The sequence below is a fragment of the Drosophila bipectinata genome, chromosome 2R (assembly GCF_030179905.1).
Source record: "Drosophila bipectinata strain 14024-0381.07 chromosome 2R, DbipHiC1v2, whole genome shotgun sequence".
In the NCBI taxonomy this organism is placed as follows: Eukaryota; Metazoa; Arthropoda; class Insecta; order Diptera; family Drosophilidae; genus Drosophila; species Drosophila bipectinata.
This window is the reverse complement of record NC_091737.1, coordinates 12,669,079-12,691,220: the sequence shown is the minus strand read 5'-3', so window position 1 is coordinate 12,691,220 and position 22,142 is coordinate 12,669,079. Positions and strand designations below refer to the sequence as shown.

General features: G+C 43.2%; 1 protein-coding gene and 1 non-coding gene across 3 annotated transcripts in view; one reads left to right on the top strand and one right to left on the bottom strand.

Annotated features, from left to right (window-relative positions):
* Positions 1-22,142, bottom strand: part of Mmp2 (Matrix metalloproteinase 2) — a 70,462-nt gene that overhangs the window by 30,002 nt on the left and 18,318 nt on the right. The window contains exon 1 of one of the 2 annotated variants that reach the window (XM_017250607.3): positions 14,014-14,637. The exons of the other annotated variant lie outside the window; for it this stretch is intronic. The gene's annotated coding sequence lies outside the window, so the exon portion shown is untranslated. Of the gene's footprint in view, positions 1-14,013; positions 14,638-22,142 lie in introns of those variants that run through there. 2 annotated transcript variants of the gene reach the window in all.
* On the top strand, positions 17,558-17,629 carry TRNAM-CAU (transfer RNA methionine (anticodon CAU)). The gene has a single exon. It is a non-coding gene; the product is annotated as a tRNA-Met (tRNA).

Below are 22,142 nucleotides of genomic sequence, written 5' to 3'. Positions count from 1 at the left end.
TGGACTCCCGCTCTGCTACCCACTTTTCTGGGTCCTGCCTTATCTCCCACTGCCTTTCACTTCTGTATGCTTGAAATGATTATTTTATCGCTGTTGGCAAACATTTGTAAGCATTTTAATTACATTAGAAAGCGAACACTTGAAACTTTGTCAACCGGCAAGCGCAAAAACTTACCACAAAAAGCGCAAAAATGAAACGCCAAGAAATTACAGCCGAAAGGACCACGAAGTGCAGCTGAAATGGAGCAAAGTCTAGAAAATGTTGCAGCGGAAAACTGTCGCCTTGGCCATAACGACGGCATGTTGTAAGGCATTCGTCTCTCTCTCCTCTCCTTTCTATCTGCTCTTGGCCATCTCTTTCGGTTACAAAATGAAAAGTTGCGGAACTCGCGGAAAATGTCGCCCTTTTTTCACCATTTGACGTTTTAGCCCAGTTTAAAAGCGCTCCCCTCAATATGGTAGATACATACCTGCAATGAGACAGAAGGAGATGGAGAAAATATTAATAAAGGTTCGGCGTCAAAAGGCGTGGTTGGTTGGTTTGGATATATTTATGTCATCCAACTGGCGCCTCTTAAGGCCAAGTTACACAGTTTACTTTGTTAATTGGCACTGGCTTGAAAGACATTTGCTAAAAGTCACCCATAAGCTTTGGCTTTTCTTTGAGAAAGTATTTTAAAAGACGGCTTTTCAAAGGCTTACAAAAATGCTTAAAATTTTAAAGAATTTTAATCCCCAGACCAGAAACAAAATCCTGGCTAACAACATTCAATTAAAAAACTTTCATTAGCCGTTTTTTGTGTTCGTCGCTTGTAAACAACACTTGACCAAATGTCGTCCTTTTTTTGTCCTGGCACCCACATTGATCAAACCGGTGCGTGTTTCGTCAGTCAGCAGTCAGCACTTCTTGGCAGGGGTCCTGTGTACACATGCCCAGGACATTGTACGGCAGTGTGGGGTTAACAGGACACCGCGACAGCAAACAAAGTATTGTACATGGAGAAAAAAAGCGACACGGTCGTCGCCAAATGGCCGCCACGCCCGAGGGCTGGCTAGGGGTTTAATGGTTGTTATCCTGCCATAGGCTTCCCGACCAGCCGGTCAGGAGACCATGTTTGCGTGTCCAACTTTTGCGCAAATAGTCCTTCGACAATATTGATCCGGGCGGACTCAATCTGCGTCAATCTAATTCAATATGTGACTGCCGTGGAATATTGAAAGGCAACTTAATTACATATGAAATAATTACAATCAAATTTTGTATTTCATAATTAATGAGGATTTTTTTTTTGGCCTTTGTTCGATAGTTACTTTTATTCAAGCCCCTACTTCCTGACTTCCTGCCTTACTGACTTTTGAATAAAATCCAGAAACCTCAATTCACTTACAGTTCGCTTGAAAATGCTTAAATAAACAATTATTTTGAATGGAGATCAAGATGAAAATTTTAACAATTCGTATCCCCTTATGCGGAAGAAACTAAGCCATTTATAAATTTATGCAGACTAAACGCAATTCCCATGGATGACCCTCCCTCCCAGGGCAATTGCCTTGGCCCGAAGTTCCTGGGCGAGTTCTGAGCTAGTCCCGGTCTCAAGTCAAGTCGAGTCAAGTGCAATTATAATAACCAACAGTCAGATAGTCGAAAGCTCAATGAATGCAATGCAGCTCGAGTTTCCAGTTTCCCTCCACAGAGATACAAAGATACTCGGAGCAAATGGAGATGTAGATGCTGAGATGCTGACGTAGATGTAGATGTAGATGTAGATGTGCGGCCAAAACTTGTGTTTTGTGTGCAATTGTGTTGTTTTAATTGCCGGCTGGCTGGCTGGACTCTGTGACTGCGACAAAAACCCATCTAGAGACAACAAATGAAAGAAGGAATAATGGCTAGCGAAAAATACATGGGGACACCCCGCAATGGCGATAGAATCGTACAGAAAATGAAACGAAACGGAAAACTAAATCCAGCACTGCTGCATTTGAAGTTTGGTGGTAGCTGGCAACTCACTCACTCTCGGCCTGGCGAAAATAAAATTAATTTAAAAGTTTTAAACAAGTTTTCCATTATATGGCTGCACGTCGAGTCGGGGCAACTATACTATGCTCCGACATCGGGCATTGGGCAACTTTCAGCGCCGAGTAGTTAGAAACATTAAAAGTTATGCTCCGATTGTTGTTTCCTCCTGCCTCTGTTTATAATACATTTTTTTTTGATTTTTGGGATTCGCAGTCTCAGTCCGGCACTCCTCTGGGGATTTAACAGTTGCCGGCATTTTGGGCTATTTAATTATGATTATATTTAAGCAAAGCCTGGCTTTTCGCTCTGGAGGTTAAACGGAAATGGCTGGCACATTTTACCTGCCCCGGCAATTGTTTTAAAAGCTTTGCTCTACTTCCGTTTACGTTTTCGTTTTCCTTTGGCCGGGACAGGGCAGTATGCGTGATAAATAAATTATCAGTGCCATTTTCGCTGGTCTCTAATTAAATTGCAGCTGTTATTTTTAAAACTAATGGAAGCTGACAAACGGCTACAAAACAACAACAACAAACTGATGTCATAAACAACCATGAAGCGGGGAAAGGCGAAAAGCCAATGTTATATCCATTTACAAATAGTTTTAAACAATAATAATGCATTTGGCTGAATAAAAACAAATTTATGACTGAAATAAAGTGGTAGAAATTGACGATAAGCTGGAAAGCTTTAATGTCTGCCACACAGGGCGGATGAGTAATCTGAACTCTCAACTTTTTTTCAATAAAATATGTTTCGTTTTGAAATTATCTCGTTTCATATTAATAAAGGACAGCAGGTATTTAACTGAAAGCAGAATTTTTCCCTTCAATTTCTCAATTGCGAGGCAAAGCATTTGTTCGAGGACCCTATTGTTTTGTTTTACAATGTTGTTTGGGTAACCATTTCACCCCGACAGGACTGTTAAGCCGCCGTTCAGAATGCCGTCACTTAACTTCATTACGGCTGATGCCCATGGCCAGTGGAAAGGGCTAACAGGAGCGGGAAAATAAGAAAGGAGCTGAGAAAAGCTGGGGAAAAAGGCTAAGCTTTATGGCGTGCGTAATGCCAAAGTAGAAATGAGCGCACGTTAGCGCAAAACGTGCTAAAATTTAATGTTTCAGGTTTCGTTCAAATAATGTAAGCGAGCGCAAAATGAATGATAAACGAGCACACGTCAAATTCTTGGCCAGACCGAAGGATTCCAGGCGTAAGAGCGCCGGAGGGGTGTGGTGTTGGTAAAAGGTCCTGGATGCCCAGGATCCCGAAGCAGCTGGCTGAGCTGGCAGGGCCAACGCTGCTACTGGTTATATAAATGGTGCATGAAAAAGCCAAAATAACAAAACGACCAAGTGAGTTGCACGTTTCAGAGCCCCAGTCTTCCCATCCAGCCTTCCTTCATCCTCATTTCGGATTTTTTCCCTTGTCTGTGGGGCATTGTTTACGTTTGGCAAACATCTCCAGCGTTTTTACTCCAGCATTCGGCCGAGAGCCCATCTCCCCTCCATCGGATCGCCATTTGCCGTGTTTTTGTTGCTAAATTAGAATTATTGAAATTTACTTTAAGCCATAGCTCCGCTCCATGGATTGACATTAGCGTCAGCTGCCTTATAGGGCTTATGCTTACGCTTGAATAATAAATCGGGCGCATCCTTGCCCGCCCATCGCCTTTGAAGGCCAATAAAAACTTTGAATGATTAAATACGCTCCTCGGCTTGGTGGCTCAAAAAGGTGTGAAAAAGACTTGTGCGGACAGCTGGCTTGGCATTATCCTGTAAGGCCTGCCACCACTCCTCGCATATATCACATCCCGGACTTTGAAAATGAAATCAGACATAGGTTTTTTTTTCGCCACCATTGTTTGCTGCCTGCATATTTGACTGTTGACAGCTGTCTAGCCAAGGCTCAAAAACTTGGTACGAGGACAGGGCAGAGATATCCTGGCAAAAAACTTTTTGGCATGTCTACGCTTTTTTCCACGAGGCCGCATCGCGACTTTTGCCATTCACGCCGCATATGTTTGCATAAAATGCAACTACAGCATCATCCAGAAGCGTCAAAATGAAAGATAAATTTTGCAAACACACATTGAAATCACAGACTGAGAATCCTGACAAGCCAAACACAGACTCTTTGGCAATGAAATATTTTTAGAAATATCTTACAATTCTTCAACATTTCCGGAGGCTTTAAATATTAATTAAAACAACCTGGCCATACGTATTTATTGGAGACCCATAACGAGAACAAATTAATTAATATTAAGCACCGGAGCATGCCGGCCAATACGTCGATAAATCAACTTTGTTAATAACCATTTTAAATAGTTTTCGAAACTCGTAAATAAAAAGCGAACAATTTTCTTTGCATACCAAATTTATTTTTAATTTTTTTTTGCCGTAATGATTTATGGAGGTCTTTAGTAATAAACTTTACGTTATTTTGTATATTGCAATGTATGGTGCAATGTAATCGATCAATTACTAGTGGTGTTTCATTTCATTAAGTCCATTTCTGTACTGGCTGGTATACAACAATTAAGCCACCAGCAGCCAATCAACGTATAACTCTTATTTTAACCAAACTCGAACCCAATTCCGAGCCAGACCAGACATCGGTCATCAGGGGATGTGATGAAGACAAAAAAACGAGGCTGATATCAATGCTGACCAGTCGGCTGACTGACTGCCATCATATTTCCACTTCCCATTCTGCAGAGAACCAGAACCAGAGAGGGGATAATTTTTCATTTTCATCCCGACACCTTTTTCAATTTCAGAAGTACAAATGTTTGAATTTGTGCCGCTCGACTGACTTCACTCGACTGCTTCTGCTTCTGCTTCTGCCAGCTAGTCTGGCCCGGCCCTGACTAACGTGGCCCAAACTCATTCCCGCTTATCCCCTTTTTGGATGGAATGCAATAAAATTTCAATATGCAGCTCGGAAAAGTCATTTCAACATGGGAAGCCAGGTGATCCAGAGTTTAGTTTTAGATGCACTAAGCAAAAATAGTTCAAGATAGTTTTTTGGTTAAATATTTTAGTTTCTTTGGAGTATATTACTTTATTCTTCTTTTAGAGAGCATAGTATAGAACTTTATAATATCCTGATTTCAAGTTTGTCCTACTGAGTATGTGGAACTATAAAAAAAAACGAGTAGATGAGTAGATGAGTTAGCTGAAAGTTGAGTGAGGAATGCCACTCGAAGGCAGCCTGGAGCGTTGGCTTAGCAATCAATATGAAGCAGCCACTTGTTTGGCTTTCTTGGCCTGGCCAGGACTTGAGGCAAAGTAGCCGTAGCTGTAGCCCTAGCCTCATCCTCCATAGAGGTGGCCCCCAAGTGACCTTTTCTCACTCCGGCCGGCTCTTGGTTTTGTATTTTTAGACTGGTCTGGCATTTTGGCTTCAAGGAGTAGGGTAGGGGGCGGTAGGGGAGAGGCACTGGCAATATTGCAGTTTTGGCTCAAGTTGCTGCGTCTTCTTCGTCCTTTTCTTGTTATTTATAACTTTTTCTTTGCGCGTTCAGAAAATATCAATTGAACACGTTTCCACACACACGGCAAAAAATATGAATGCTTCTTCCTTGCTTCAAGTTGCCAAGGCTTAGAGTGCACTTGAAAGTCCTGGCGAGAGTGAGACGGGGCGCGATTTATGGAGTGAGACGGTAGATACAACGTTGACAGCGGAAGTTTTTTGTTCCTCGGATTTCTCGTTTTTCTCGTTGTTTTTTTTTCACTCCACATTTCATATTTAGTTACAGAGTCAGAGCGATACAGAGGGGGCAACGCTCGGTCATGCTTTTGTTACAGTTTGCTTAATTGCAACGTTTTGTAACATAATTGCGGGACTGCTGTATCCGCCAGATACATTCTGCAGTTGCATCCTTTTGTGTTGCCTCAAGTGGCATTTTAACTCCTGCCCCAGCCACCGATTGTAGATTGCGCACATTTTTTGTTTTTCGGACAAGCCTGCTTTCGAGTGGGATTCAAGAGATTCGAATTTCGCACCGACAATGGGCCCATTGATTGGCCGACGAACACGTACGAGGCGGTTCATTAAAAAGCTCGCCCCGGCTCGGCGCCTGCAAGTAGGCAACACGAAACTCGAAACATTTTCAATGCTTACAAATCATAATTAGCGTTGCGGCCCCTGCATAATTAACGCTATCAGTGAGCAAACACATTATTATGTACGATTATTATCAGATGGGGTGGAGGGGGGAGTCCAGGACGGGGGAGCTGGAATGGGGAGCTGTGCTGTGCTGGCATAAAAGCTCACTTAGTATGCCAGACACAGGGAGAAAAAAAAGCAAGCGTCTCCGGGAGTAGGCAGCTGCCAATAAAAATATTCACTACCACCCCACCCCACACCCACACTGACACCAACACCCACACCCACACTCATACCCATATCCTTGGGTTTTTATGGAGTACGCTGTTGCCTCTTGCCACGGGTTTTTGGTTAGGTTGGCATATGCAAATGACTTTGGCGCCTGGTGCGTCATTATGCGTAGCTGCCACCCTCCGCCCAGGCGTCTGTATGCTTTAGCCCCTGATAGTACACTTAGGAAAAAAAAGTAGGCCATAAAATGAATTAAAATTAAGATTTTTATAAAAGCTAAAATCTTTAAAACTAACACTACCTTCATAACCTATTCCTCCCAATTGGTAATCACTTTTAAGTAATATTTTCTCTCTCTGCATCTAGCTATATGAAGGCTGGAGCCCAAATGAAGGTAATGGCGTCAAATTCAAATCGCGTCTCATATGTTTTACTTTTGTGCGCTAATTTTATGATCATTTGGCAACGAAAACGGGAGGGACGTGTGTCGCTGTCAGTCGAGAGACATCTCTTCCTTCCTCCCGCCAATGGCATCCTCCATCCTCCGACCATTTAGCATGTCACGTGTAATTTGCAGCGACCTTTTTCCAACCCCCCCCTCCCCCTGACATGCCAGCCTCATCCCCCTCACCAATGTGCTAACGACCAATTTGGGTCTCGAAGCGAAAGAAGCCTTAAAATATTTTCCCCAATCCCATTGTTTGGATTTTTTTTTTGTTGGAATATTAAATTAAATGATTTTTAAAGTGAGTTTGGATTTTTAGCTAGAGTAAGCTTAAGAATGTAAAGGAATCTATGATATGCAGTTATAATCAATTAATGCAAGGTAAGGCGCCCCCAAGTATGCAAGGAATTTTCTGCAACTTGCAACGCATGATTAGTAAACAAACCTTCAGATTAAATTTTGCATTTTTGAGATATTTTCGAATGGCTTGCCAAAAACTACAATAAAACAGTGAAAATTTCTGGATAAAATATTGAAAAATTAAGCTGGGTTCTCCTGGGCAACTAGCCAAGTTGATTGGACCGCCAATATAGCCTTTGTGGCTGCGGCCATAACATTTGCTTAGTCGAGCTTCATTAGTTATGTAAAATGCGGCCAAAACCGTATATAGTACGTGGGTTAGCGTATGCGTGGGGGGAATAAATTAATAATTGAGCCTGTTGGCCAAATGCATACCAAAACGGTAGCAGAGAGGTCTAACCCTCCATTTCCCTCATCGGGCGAGCACACTTTTTTTTCGTGTTGTTCTGCAAGCGGTTTTAAATAGCGCGACAGTTTGAAACAAAAGCCTGGCCACAGTCGAGTGCCTGAAACTTAGACAGGCCGAAAACACTCGACAAAGACCAGGGGGCGGAGATAGAGGGGGCGGGTAAAAGACGTTGGGAAAAACGCTACAATTGCTGACTAAAAGATGAAATTCTACATTTTTAATGCGCCTCACCTGACACACCAGTCGCCTGTGTCAAGTCGAGCCAGGTACAGGTAGGTACTCCAGCAGGACACACATACTCACAGGATATACACACACGTATCCACAAAACAATGCAGAAAGGACTCAACTGATGAGGTGAGACCGAGAGGAGGGCTACGAGAGGCGGAGGACTGTGCGCGGCTTGTTAATTTCAAGTGGCATGTTAACTTTCTGACATTAAGTTGGCATTTCATGTCAACTATGCAGCCGTTGTTGAGTGCCACCTTCGTCTCCCGCCCTTCTCCTGCCGCCTATCTCTTTCCTTATCCTTTGAGTATGTGCCTGTGTGTGTAAGTGTGTGTGTGCCAGTGAGTGTGTGTTACATGCGGAAAACGGTGTTTAGCAAAATGCCATCATTATGTTAATTATAAATGCGCCGGCTACGCCTTGACTCAAAAGCAGTGAGGGCAACACCACAAGGATCAGAGCAGGACAAGAACACTGCATTCCCTTGTCTGTGTCTGTGTGAGTATGCTCCTGCGGCAGTTACACTTCCGTTTCCGCTGGCAACGGAAATACTAAAACGCTGCGTTTTTGTGATCCCGCCTCCAGGACTCCGCCTGGTTTTTAATAGCCTGACATTATCTTCTATATCCCGCAAAATGTGTGCAATTATTAGAGGCAGAGAGAGAGACTGAGAGAAGCTCGGAAAGCTAATCAAAAGGCCACTGAAATTTCAAATCGCCAGCCATAAATTACGTATTCATAGAGTTACACATCTCCATGTATTACGGATACAATATGCTTTCGATTTGCGTACAAAGTTCGGTCATATGACTTGACACATTCAGTTGAACTCAATTAAGTTTTTGTGGAAAAACAACCTCGATGACGAGTCATGATGTGATTTCGTTCTCTATCCATTACTATTGTAGTTGTCTCTATCGGTATCTGTCTGTAGCTTTCTAGAAATATCATATTTTTCCCCCTTTGGGTTGCGATGCAAATTATATATTCGATTCGTATGTTTATCTTTTGTTTTTTGGATTTTATAAGCCAAGTTTTTTGTTTAAATAGAAAGTCCTGGAGAACTAATCCACTTGATAAATGAGTTAATTATGTTGTCATTGCCCTGGCACGGCAAGAAGGATAATTCCCCACCACTGTGCTTAACGCAAATTTACTGAAAACAAGGAAAACTTTTATGGCCAAGCATCCCCATCCATCCAAATGGATGGACGAGGCTTGGGCTAAAATTATGTATACTTTCATCATCCGATGGAGAACTTAAGTTGGCTTTCATAGCCTCTATTTCCGGCTACCGTCCGTCCTCCCTCTCGAAAGCAGCTGCTTAACCGCACTGACTTTTTCGGAATATCTCTCATAATCTGAGTCTGTCAACGCCTCGGACTCGACTGCCCGGGCCCCTTTCAATTCCTGAAACGATTCCTTCTTTTCCCGCCCATCCAAGCGAAATCTCATTAAAAATGTCCTTGCGGCCGCCGAGATGGGCATAAATCGGAAAATTAAAGCGCAGAAATCGACAAGGATCTGGTCTGGGAGGAGCAGCAACAGCAGCTGCAGGAGGAGGAAAAGCGCGATTTAAGTCGCGGAAAAACTTTACTTAACAAGATGGTTCAGAGGGAGGCGGCTGAAAAATTGAAGAGAGGTGGAAATGCCTTGAATTTATGGCCTCTACTCCATGTCCTGGATCCTGGCTACTGTTCTCACTCCCGGCTCCGGGTGCCTGGTATAAAAACCCATTTAAAAAGCAATTATTTTGCGTTGATTCAATATGGCGGCGTTTGATAGATGCCAGCCAGCGAGCAAGCATCATCAGCGGCCGAATCAGTGGCAGCCAGTTGGCCAGTTTGCCAGGTGGCAAGCGGCATGTGGCAAGGTGGCTGAAACACAACCTGTACTCATTTTTCTGCGGTCAACCAGTGGCAGTACGTTGGGATGAAGAGTGTTTCAAAAACAATGTAAAAGTATAAGAAAGACAAAGGCTTGCAGAACACCATTTTGCTTTAAAAAATTGCCAAAAAAAAATGCTGTAATTAAATTTTAATAAAAAAAAAACCTCTTCTTTTGGTAGCTCCGAAACCACTGTGTCACTGCAGTTGGCTCTGCAACGGCTCGGTTTTCATTTTTATGACGACCAGCAGGAGGATCCTGCAAGTCCTGCCAATGGAGCCCCTGCTGCCTCAGCAGAAATCTGCATCTGTCCGTGTCAGAGTCCCTATCTGGGTGCTGGGCCCTGGGTGGTGTGAAAAGGGTTTGGGTGGCTGCTCTATCAACACTTTGCGCCTTAGTGCATGCCATGCATAAAACAGTGGGTCCTAGCTGCGTGTCCTGCGATCCATTTTCTGGCTACTGCCGGCTGCCGGCTGGTGGCTGCTGGGCTCGGTCCCTATCTGCAATTTGTGCTGACAGGCAACAGGCAACATGTTGGCGCTACGCCAACTCGGTCAACAGTTCGATGACGTATGCAGACTGCACCCAAAAGTGTCCTGCAGTGTCCCATTCGCATCCTTTCTCCAGCAGCCAGCAGCTAGCTCTGGCAAGAAACACCAGCCGCAGAAATATTAAAACACGTAAATAGCAAAGGAAACTGCAATTTCTGACCGCACATTAAAATTAAAATGGAGAAACATAACACTGGTTGGTGGGATGTCCTTATTTATATTCCATCTTGAAGACAATACTTTCCACAAAGTGCAAAGGTCAACCGAGCTATTGGATACTGGAATGCTGACATTTACGCTCAGGTCTTAGATTACTTTTTGGCTAATTAAGAAGCTATTTTTGGTAATTGTGTAATTAATAAATTGTGTTCTTTTTTTGGGGGGAAATTAACGCTACATTACTCCGCCCATTTCCCTTGACTTTGACGTCCTTTCATCTGTCCTTTTGGGGACAGACCTCCTGCCACTATCTATCACTTTGCCAATTTGGATTCCTCCCACTCTCTGGCTCATTGTCGATAACAATGGATCATCATCATCCAAACCTGCAGCCATAATCTTTCATTAGGACCCCGTACTTTACACTCCAGTTCACACAGCATCCTTGTAACCCATTTGTAGACCGAACATATTTCAATTTCCTTCGGCCGCTCCCTCCACCTCCGCCTCCTCCTCTCGCCTACCAATTTATGGTCCCTTCATTGTTTTTTCGTCCTCCTCCGGCATCCGTTGCGACAATCCTAAAATGTCTGGAAAACATTTAGGCCGCATTTCATTTCATTACGTTTTTATCTTTTTTCGGCAACTAATTTCATTTTGTGCATATTCAAGGCTTGCCTTGCCTTTTTGGGATTTGGTCCTGGCCAGGACTCTTGCTTTTCCCCTGGCCTAGCCCGTGCAAGGGCTTAATTAATTCCTCGCCCCGCCACAGCCCCCCAGCAAAAGCAACAACCGAACGGAAAGCAAAAAATATTTATAACTTTTCGGGCCCACAATACTCTGGTTATAATACTGAAACATATTTTAATTTATACTCCTTGGACGGTGCTGGGACGGTGGGTTTGTGTGGCTTGTCAATGGCCGAAAATCTAAGAAATTTATGCATGACTGCAACAGGGTCAAGTTGCAAAGGCCTTTAGCCTTTAATTCCACGCAGCTGCTACTGGCCCGGGGAGGGGGGGAAAAGTGTTGGCCAGAAACAAAAACTGAAAGAAGTTTCAGCCCTTTTCCATAGGCAGAGGGGGATCCAACTTTCCAGATAAGCAGATTTATGAGCTAAACAACGAAACTCAAATAACTGGAGACACAATTCGGTTTCTCGGTTTTCGTTTTTCGGTTTTTGGTTTTCGGTTCCCATCCTCCGCATCCATTTGGATCAGATCTCTGGGCCTGGTAGCCCGGGAGTCTGGGAGCTGGGGCCCGGAAGCGTGAAAGCCAGATAAAAGGACATACGCACATACGCCCCGTTCGGGCTGGGAAGATTTATGAGCGGACAGGACATGGACAGTACAGAACACAAGGATGTGTGTACGGCTGATGGGCAGCAGAATGTCACAGGAAGTGCGAAGCGAGCAACTATTGACACGCCATGTCCTTTTACACTGAAAAACTGAACAGTTCTCATACCCCCTAACCAGAGTCCTTCGCATAACATATATATGTATGTATAAGGATTGGGTAACTTCAGACGTGCGTATAATTTTACGTTGCGGTCACTCAACAACAGGAACTCTGCTCCCAAAAGGACATCACCCCGAGTTCCTTCGTCCAAAATTAAAAAACAGGTAGGTAGGTGTCAATTTCGTTTTCATTAAGTTCCTTCTGCTTGACTTGCTGGCTGGCTAGCTGGTCCTGGCTGCCTTCAGGAGGGGTTCTCTTAATTTGCGTCACTTTGCTTGGACGGCAGTCTCAAATTTCACCCAGAAACGACAAAAAAAAAATGCAAAAAGAATACTTTAATACAGTTGGAAAAAAAAACTGAGAATCTCATCAAAGAAGGAGGGACGAACGACTGCTCGTTTGTAAAACAAGAAGCAGAAGCCCTACTTACGTCTCGTCTTCATTTTTGCATTAATTAATACTTATTACCGAAAAAATACACACCGAAAAAGGTAAAACACTGGCCAGGTTGGGGTTCTAACCAAAAAACAGAGCAAACTGGCGGGCCAAAAGGGCAGCGGACGCCTTGGACGCCTTGGACTTTATTTTTGGGGCGCTAGGTAAAATTTTAATCACTTCCTTCGGCGGCAACATTTTGGTTTCATTCCGCCTCTGCTGTTGCTTAATTTTGTTCACTTTCAGGCTAGCTGCTGCCTTTTTTGGATTTTTTTTTTGATTTTAAGTTTCTTTGGCCGTGTCCTCTCGGCATTGAGTTGGTAATTTGAGTCTGTTAACATTTTGTGTGTTGGGCTTTCATTTTTTTTTTGCTGGTTGACTTTCGGTTTGGAAGGGAATTTCCTTTGTGGCTACGCCTAACCAAGGCGAGGACTTAATTAAAACTAATTCCATTTAAATATTATATGGAGCATTCTGTGCTCCAGCGACAAGGCGATTTTCACTTCCTTTTTCGGTTTAATTGAATTTTTCCAGCCAGTCTTTGTCTGGAAGGCAAATCTACAAAAGATTCTTAGAGCAGGGTTGACTTTTTGGCTTAAAATCTTTGGTTTTGTTTGTGGCCAGTTGCCGTAAACAAGGCCAGGGGATTTAATAAGGACGTGGGCTGCTAAGAGAAAAGTTTCCCATTGCCTGAGGGGTCAGAGGTAGTCAGAGGTAGCGGTTGGCTAATTTCATCCATCACTTACATTAACATATTTCAGGTTTAATGAAATTTTCACATCATTATACTGTATTTTGACCATAAAAGACCATTTCCATAAATCAGTTATGATAATTATCAATCGATACATTTTTAATAGAATCTCTTACCTTTCAGCCATTTTTTAGTTAATATTATTTGCATATATTTATTTTAAAATATATAATAAGGAGCATTTTTTTTTATTCTTTGAATGCAAATTAATTAAATCTGAAGAACTATATAGAAAAAAAAGCCCAACGCATATCAATTAAATTAATAAAATGAGAGGAGCCCCATAAAAACCATTAGAAATGAAGTTGAACAAATTCAAAGTATCAGTAATCATGTAGAAAATGTTTGACAATTGATGGTTGATTGCAGACAGCCAGTATTCGCACAAAAAAAAATGTCAGCCAAACAACCAAACACACATTTGCATTTTATTGTTAGTGCTGTATACAAATTACGTATACGTAGCTATACAATATTTGTGTATATCTCCTAATTGGCAGGCTGACAGCGACAAAAACAACAGCAAAAAGCGTTGCGGATGAGAAATTGTGGTGTATAATTTCGAATTGATTGCTGCCATATGCCAATAAGGCTAATGGCCGGACCAAGCCCAGACCCAGATCCACGTCCAGGTCCCAGGTCCAGGAAAAGCGGGTGAAAATTGTGTAATTTATGAAGAGATTCAAATCGCACAGACTAACTAGCCGGACCGCACTTAATTAACATGAAGCCTGGGGAAAGGAGGAGGTTAATTTGGCCTAAAATATATGGCCAATAGAGAGTGCAATCTAATATTAATGTATTGACCCGCCTGCATTTATTGGCATATAAATCACTCACTGGCACTCGGCACACTCCATCCATACACTCTCACAACCAAATCACAATTCAGTGGGGGGGGGGGAGCTTGGGTTTGGGAATGAGTGCACCCAATCTTAGGAAGAAGGCTTAGCCGAAGGCACTTACCCAGCTTTTGTACTGCATCCATCCAGTCAGTCAGTGGCACTCATTAACATCCTTTTTGTCTTCCAGCTGCATTTCTTGTGTGTGTGGGTGTTTTTTTATTTCGTGACTCGCTTTCATGTCAATTAATGCGACGCACTCTTCAAATATTAGCAGACATTATGTGCCGGCTTGCAGACTCACTTTAAGGATTTCCGCCAGAGGAGCAAGGAGCAGGCTGCTGCAGGATCTGGCGGCTGTTTGCACAATGAGCACACAAATGACTTGCAGCACTTCAGTCTGGCTTTTTGTTCTTTAATCGGGGGCATTATTATGATGCCTCCACTTCGACAATGATGACGATGAGGACGATGAGGAGTCCTTGTTCGAGTGGCAGGGATTACGTGTTGACGTTGAATGCGCCGCTGATTCAGTGTCCTCCACACTTCCTTCCAGTTGGAGTGGCTTTTGGCTCTATCATGGGGCTGAGTGCCATCAGACGATCTCGGCCACCACACTGTCCATGTGAGCTACTGCTACTGCTGCTGCTGCTACTGCTGAACTTTGGCTTTTTCATTATACTGTTGTTAGGCTCTTGTCCTTGGGGGAGCACCACTCACACTGACCACTTGGCAGCAACTGAGCTCCGTGCCAGCTGTGCCACCGTATTTCAATGAAAACTGTCACCAAGCTCCGCTTGATCTCTGAGCTTTTTCCATCGAGCTTTACCGTCTCGTCTCGCGTATAAGAGATTTCTGCGCCGGCGCATCCTTAATTGGTGCTCGGCTTCCGGCCCGAAGACGAGCCCTCGGTTCTGGTTGAGACTTCGTTGTTTGGCAGTCGGCCACCGTCGGATTCAGATCCAGTTTCGGCATTTAACCTGCCCTGCATGGGGCTCACACATGAAAATTAAAAGCGCTTAACAACAATTAACAATTGGCCAGGCTTTCTTTTCGGGGGGTGGAGGTGGCCGACTAGCTTCGGCCAACAAACAAATTCCCTGGCCGAAGCATTAATCAAGACAGTTGTGACACTAAAACTACCAACAATTAATCAGCAGAGGCTCAGAGGCAGCAAACCCGTAACCGAAAAGCCTGCATTAACTGATTGTTGTTAGTGGCCCAGGACGAAAAACTTGTCAGTTTGAATAAAAGTTTTTGGCCAGTCAGCTGTAGCTGTAGCTGTATCTGAAGCTATGAGATACGTTTGTATCGAATCAAATCAAAGTTTGATTTGACAGCCAGACAAACAGAGGAGACCGTCCGAAAGGATACCCGGAATTGATGTTGTTCTTTCCTTTCCCCAAAAAATCATCAGTAAACTCCAAGTTTGAGTGGAAACTTTTTGGGAAAGGCCAGTGCAGCATAACCAGAAGTTCATATTCCACATAACCACAATAACCACCAATACCAACCCTCTCGGTCGTCTTCTTCAGATTTCGGGGAAGCACGGAAGCATAAGTAGAGGCTGAATATTGGCCCAAAGCCATGGCCAAAGCCAATATCAATTTATCAATTATTGCGGCTAATGAGCAGGCGAACTGTGACTGGTTGCTGTGTCACTTAATGCAAGGCTCTCCCCCCCTAATACATATGTATTGCAAAATTAATTAGGATTCGCTCATCATCAACTCTGACACATAGTCCCATAAATAGTACAGTAAAAGGGGGGGAATACATACATACACCCCACATAATATAAATTGTCTGGCGGGCGACTTGGCGACTCAACTCTGGGACTATATAAACGTAACAAGATTCCACCGCACCGCACCGCACAGCAAATTGTTGTTGGGCTTTAATTGACAATCAAAGCAAGTAATCAAATTTGCTGCCTGACATTTTTCATTAGAATTATTATGTAGTTACAGTGCGTATAACCCAGTTGCGATTGCAGCAGCCCCACCATTACTCCGCGCCCACCAAAGCTATATCAACAGCATTATATCGCGCCCACATCAAAGGCGTAAAATTGTGTGGACAAGAGACCTTTAATCAACACAGACCCTGGGTTCATGCGTAGTTCAAAGTTCGACTAGATAGTGGGGGGATCTTTGGAAGGGAACATAAATACAGGAAGAACCTAAATCATAATCTAGTTTCCCGCATAAACAAGGACATCTTGACTTTATCATTTACGTCATCTAAATTGCATCTTCGTCCTTTTGATTAAGTCAAAGTGCAAATGCGGAAGACCGCAAATCCCATAGTTAGTTGCATTATTCCGGCAAAGCCTTTAATATTCACACAAGGACATGTCAGTGGGAAATATGGCAGAAAATTGGCAAGCGTTGCGGCTCATTTTGTTTTTGTGTTTTCGGCTTTTTGGGTTCGATTTGATTCTGGCGCTTGTCATTTAATATCCGCAATTAAAGTGGTCATCAATCAAAAGGACAAGCGCGGGGCGGCGAATGAAACCTAAATGAATTAAAAGTAAACGAAAGAACAAAGCCTGAATGCACAATAAACGGCGGGAGCGCAGTAAATGAACGGGAAACGAAAGGAAAAGAAGCGACCGAAAAGGAAACCAAAAAGGAGCACCAACTCGAGGATGAAACCCAACACAAACACCCAAAAAAAAAAAGCACACACACACACATAGACATACTAACCATGACCGTTATGGCTGACCACTAATGCACTTTAAGAAAATGGCGGCCATATTAAAAGATATTTTAAGAAAAAATCAATAAACAAGGACCTTTAAGAAAGAAAAAGCAATAATATGAGAAATATAAATTATATTTTAATATTTTCTCACAGTGTACGTTATCCTTGTCTTTTCGCTGTCTCCGCTCATCCAGGGCGGCTATAAACAAGTGCTATACAAACAAAGATGGCGCTGTACGCTGAACCATTGATGATTGAACAGGACATTAATCTAACAAAATGCAGACAGCCGCTTCGCTCTGCTCCGTTTTGGCCAGGAGCCGGGGGTTAGGTAATGGCAGGGGGCGAGCCAGTTGGCGAGCAAATCAACTGACCAACTGTGAAAGTGTCAAATTTCAAGCCACATATTGTTGGCTCCTGCGACCTGACCGCCTGGCAGCCTGGCCGCCCCGCATCCTGGCCTACCATATATACATATATATCCTTGCGGTTCGGGCTGTTGCCGCTGGCGACGTCGGCCACGGAAGCAAACATAATTACGCGGATGCCAATGCTCCACACAGACATGTATAATAATATGGCAGGATCATACGCAACCATATGTACATTGTACATACTTATATTGTGTGTGTTTGCCTGGAAGTCCTGGTCAATCCTGGCGTCATTCGCATTTGCGTCATTGCCATGAGTTGTGGAGGTAAATGAATGGTATTACAATAAGACTTTTCAAGTTTATTTTATACTTTTCCTTAGAAATTATAAACTAGCCTAGGAAGGTAAAGGGTTCTAACTTTTAGTTAGTTATTAAACATGATCTATTGTCTAATCTAATTAGTTTTATCTTATCAGACTTTCATTTCCTAATTTGTTGGCCAAGCAAATCATTCTAATAAGCATTGGTACTACTATTCCATATTGGATTGTCTGTTAAAGGACTTCTAACACCCCTACATCACAAGAGCAGAGTGGCGCAGTGGAAGCGTGCTGGGCCCATAACCCAGAGGTCCGAGGATCGAAACCTTGTTCTGCTATGTGGAATTGTAATATTTTATTTCTTTTTTTATTTTTTTTTCTCTTAACTGATTTAAGCTATGACATTGTTTCGCTGCTATTACCGTTTAATGAAAACATCAATCTGAAATGCCACTCGATACGTGAATGGGACTTTTAATGAAGTTTTGTTAGGCAAATTACGGTGTCGAATCACAAAAGTGGCAAAATGCAATCGCTTTCGTTGTTGTTTGTTCGTATGCAAATGCTCCAATTCGCAACGTCATCTCGTTCTGATGGTTTTGACAGGATGGCGAGAACGAGGATGAGGACATGGACAGAAACGAGGCCTGCAGCAGGAACAAAGGCGTCAGTTGGAGTTGCTCATTTGCTGTCCATGGAAAATTAGACGCTAAATTAGCACACAAAACTGATGCAGTTGGGTACTAGACTGGGATGAAGGGGTCACTGGGTAATTTTGGGCCACACACACACACAGAGTCAGCCAGCAAAGTGTTAAGTTGCCCAAAAACGATGCCTTGCTACTGTGGGGGCGGGCGCTGCTTCTGATGTTGCTGCGGTGCAGTGACTGATGTGGCACAAAAACCAAAGGCACAGTCTGACTGACTACTGGCCAGCGGAAAAACACAGCAGGACCCTTTCACGATTTTACCCACAAAGCACTGTTAGAAAATTATTTAAAAGTTCTAAGCTTTTCAAAAGGTTTTGAAACTAATAGAGAGCTAAGCCTTGTCATAATACTAATGGGTCTGGCTAAGAACCACTTTATTCTTTCAGTGTAAAATGTACAAAAAAAAAACACTGAACCGCTCGTCCGTCAACTGATGCCCTCGCCCCTTCCACAACCAGCTGCTGCTTTTGTTGCGGCTGCGTCAGCGGGCGATTGCCAAATGGGTTTTCAATAGGTCCTGGGTCCTATCCCTCAAAACTCTTCGGCACTCCGACTCCGGCACACTCGATGGCTCAAATTCGATTTGCCCGCAGCTCGAACAGGAAGCGGGGGCCTTGTTGGAATTTGTGCGGTGGCAATTTCAGCAAACCCACTGCTGGTTATTAAATTTTGAAATGCTACACCTTGTGCGGTATCGGATTGCCCCGACTCAAGGAGTACGCGCTAAGACAAAAGGATATACTGTATATGTGAGTAGCAAGAAGGAAGGAGGCCCGACCCCTTCCTTCACCACCACCTGCATCTCCACCTCCACCTGAAGCCTTTCGGAGTTCATGTTAAATTCAAAGGACCCAGCCAGCATAAGAAAATATGCCACATCATAAATTTGGTATATCAAAGTGCGAGCTAGTGTGTGTGTGGGTGTGTGTGTGCGGATATGGGGGTGTGTGAGCAATCCTTTCACAGACACTAGCCCACACACAGACAGATGTTGACACAGTTTCCTTGAGCTCTCCGTCTGAGCTCAGCACAAAATGTCTATTTTAATATGAACCCAAATTGAGGATTTTATTTATGCACGAGCTTAGTTTACAATACTGGGCTAGCTTTACCTCAAGGAGCTCCCTGGCACCGGCTTTTGTTTGCGACTGTACTTCTCGGTACTTTTGTTTCTAGAACTGCAAGGTTTCTCATTTTTTTGGGCCATAAAAAATCACCCAGACAAATGACTTATGAAATAACAAAAAAAAAAAAAAAACAAAACAGATACGGAATTCTATGAAAAAATATCATAATAAAAATCTCCAGCAGTTAAAATAATTGTCACAGTAATAAAGCAATGCACAAAATTATATCTGACCCTATCGAGGGGGGTTCTAAGGGTTCCTGGAGGGAATTCGATCGTTTAGAATAGGTCTATTGATTATTTGAGCACCAAATTGTTGAAAAAAACAGTTTATCATGTGAATCCATTTATTTAGAAGTTCTTTTGTAGAAATTCCCTTGAAACTGCCCTCGAAAATTGGTCTGGAAGTTGCTTACTGCCAGCAGTTACTGTGTACTCTGTGCTTTTCTGGTTGCACTTGCTCCATTTTATAGCTGGCAAACATTATGGCCATGATTAATGGCAGATAATAATTTCGAGTGCCGAGCACTTGACAGCATACGAAAAGTCAGAAAACTATGGCCAATGGACGCCCATTAGCCCTTGCCGCCCCCCGAAAAAAAAAGATGCCAAAAGGAGTGTGCAGGAATGGTAGGGTAAGCAGGATGGCCAAAGAGATACGGGATGAAAGGACAAAGTGCAGTAAAGGCAACTCTGCAAATGACTGCTGCAAAATAAACAGCAACAGCACCAGAAGCTGAAGCTGAAGCTGAAACAGCATAAAACTATTGCCATGTTCTGTTTGCGGCATTAAACGCCTCTCACTCTCACTCACTTTCGCCTTTTCCCTCGACGGTGGGATAGCCCCCTCTCTTTCACTGCATTCGGTTGCCTTCTCTTTCACTCGAGTGCATGTGATTTACTCCGACTGGCGAATAAATTATGATGAGAAAAGCGCTGGCTGCCGTTGATCAGCAAATTATTTTATGCAAATTAAAAATCATAAAAAATGGGTTATAAATAAAAGCCAAAGGGGCAGCTACACTCTGCAAATGGGAATCTCTCATTTTGTTGGGATCTGACCACTTCGGAGTCCACTGACCGCAATTTCGTTTCTGTTATGCGGCCATCTAAAATTGATTTTGGCCAAAACCCTAGCTGCCCCCCCTTGCCACACCGACCTTTGTCAGTGGCAGCTGTCACAAATGATATTTCAATTATGGTTTCACCCCCACTGAACCCCCCCAATATTTGAGTGTCCAATTGTGGCGGAAAGTCTGAACACACTTGTTCCAAAAACTATGCAACTCTTTAAGCTGCGATCCAGACCCGATCCAGGGTTTCCGGTTACAACGCCTTTTGGCTAAAAGCACTGGCCAGAGACCAGGCACCAAGGGCACAATAGCCGACAACCAATAACTGCAGCCCGAGGTGAGGCTGTGGCTTTGGACAAGCAGCCTGCAGGACCTGGGTACTTTTTAGTCTCTTTTGTGTGTGAGTGGCCGTCATAAAATTACTTTTTATCATTGTAACATGGCCAACAAGATGACGCTGTGGGATGGCCTTTTCGCCAGATGTACCGATACATACGGAATGTAGTTTTTATGACGTTTGCCACAAGGCATCCAAGGCATCCATCCATCCATCCATCCATCCACGTCGTTTCTTTATGTTGCATCAGCTAAAAGGTTGCTGATGCTGGCTCTGTTCTTCTACTAGTGCTTCTGTTTTCCTGCTACGTGCCCCTTACCAGTGCAACGTATTAATGGCTCGCATGCACGCTAATAAGCATAAACGCAAACTCAGGACGACGAGAAACTAAGACGGAGACCGGTCTTTCCGGGCATTCCGGGCGTGTGCGTGCCAAGGACCCTCGCACGACGGCTCTGACTTCATTGTGCACTTTATTAATGTTATTAAAAATCTAACAAATGCCCAGCAAGTGTGCAATGCATTCGCTGCGGTTTATTAATGCCACAAAAACGGGCAATTAATGGCCAGCCCTTGACCACATTGTTGCTGCTAATAGTAGCTAGCTGGACTAGAGGGTGCAGGACTTGAGAGCCCAAACGAAAAGGACTCGGATAAAAATGAACTCCTCACCCAATTGCTCAGCAAATTAAGCTAAAATACTCGGGCAGCCCTGGTAAACTTTCTCTCTACTATATTTCAAGAATTTTTCAAACAATTTCCCTTGCCTTCCCAAAAAAATAGAGGAGAAAAATTGAAGCTGCGACCGGAGGTAAGTGGCAAGTCCGGGCAACAGGTGGCTGTGTCTGTCCCTCCTCTTATTGACATTTTTCCTGCCTGGACGATTGTTTGCTGATGCATTAAGCAATGGAAAATGGAAACTGAGAAGGGTAAAAAAAAAAATGTTGAAAAAATAATGGATTTTTACCTTCAGCTATATGCACTTTAAAAACTAACTTCAGGGATCAAGCTTGACTTCATTCTGACTTAATTAAGACAGGTTTAAGAAGAGTCTGAAGAAAATAGGGGAAAATTCTGTCAACACCTCAGAAGAGAGCATCGGTGAGGAGCTGAAGAGACAAAGCTGCGAAAACTTCGTTTGCAGCCAAGTAAGTGTCATAGTACCAGGACACAATTGCCAGTGCCAAACAAAGCTTCTCCCTTTTCCTGACTTCCAGGACAATTGCCAATTTAGTTTAAACATTTGCGCAAAGTGCAAGTTTTTGGTCACTTCCGTTGAAACTGTTGCTGCGTCTGCTACTGTCACTTGATTTGTGGCAAGCTAACAGCAATTCCACAGGAAATTAAAATAAAGGAAAATATTCAAATAGAAGTAGAAGTTACTAGGAAGTATTGTTTTATTTAGACTTCTATTTTTTGAAACATAAAACCTTAATCCTCTAGATAGATAGGAATAATTCAGATCACACTTCTTTTGAATTTTTCACTGTGCAACTGTTAATATCTCAAGGAATCCTGCGATGCCATGCGACAACTTTGTGGCAGGATGTTGTCATTGTGTGTTTACGCGAAATGCGGTAAAAACAAAATGAGTACAAAACTGCTA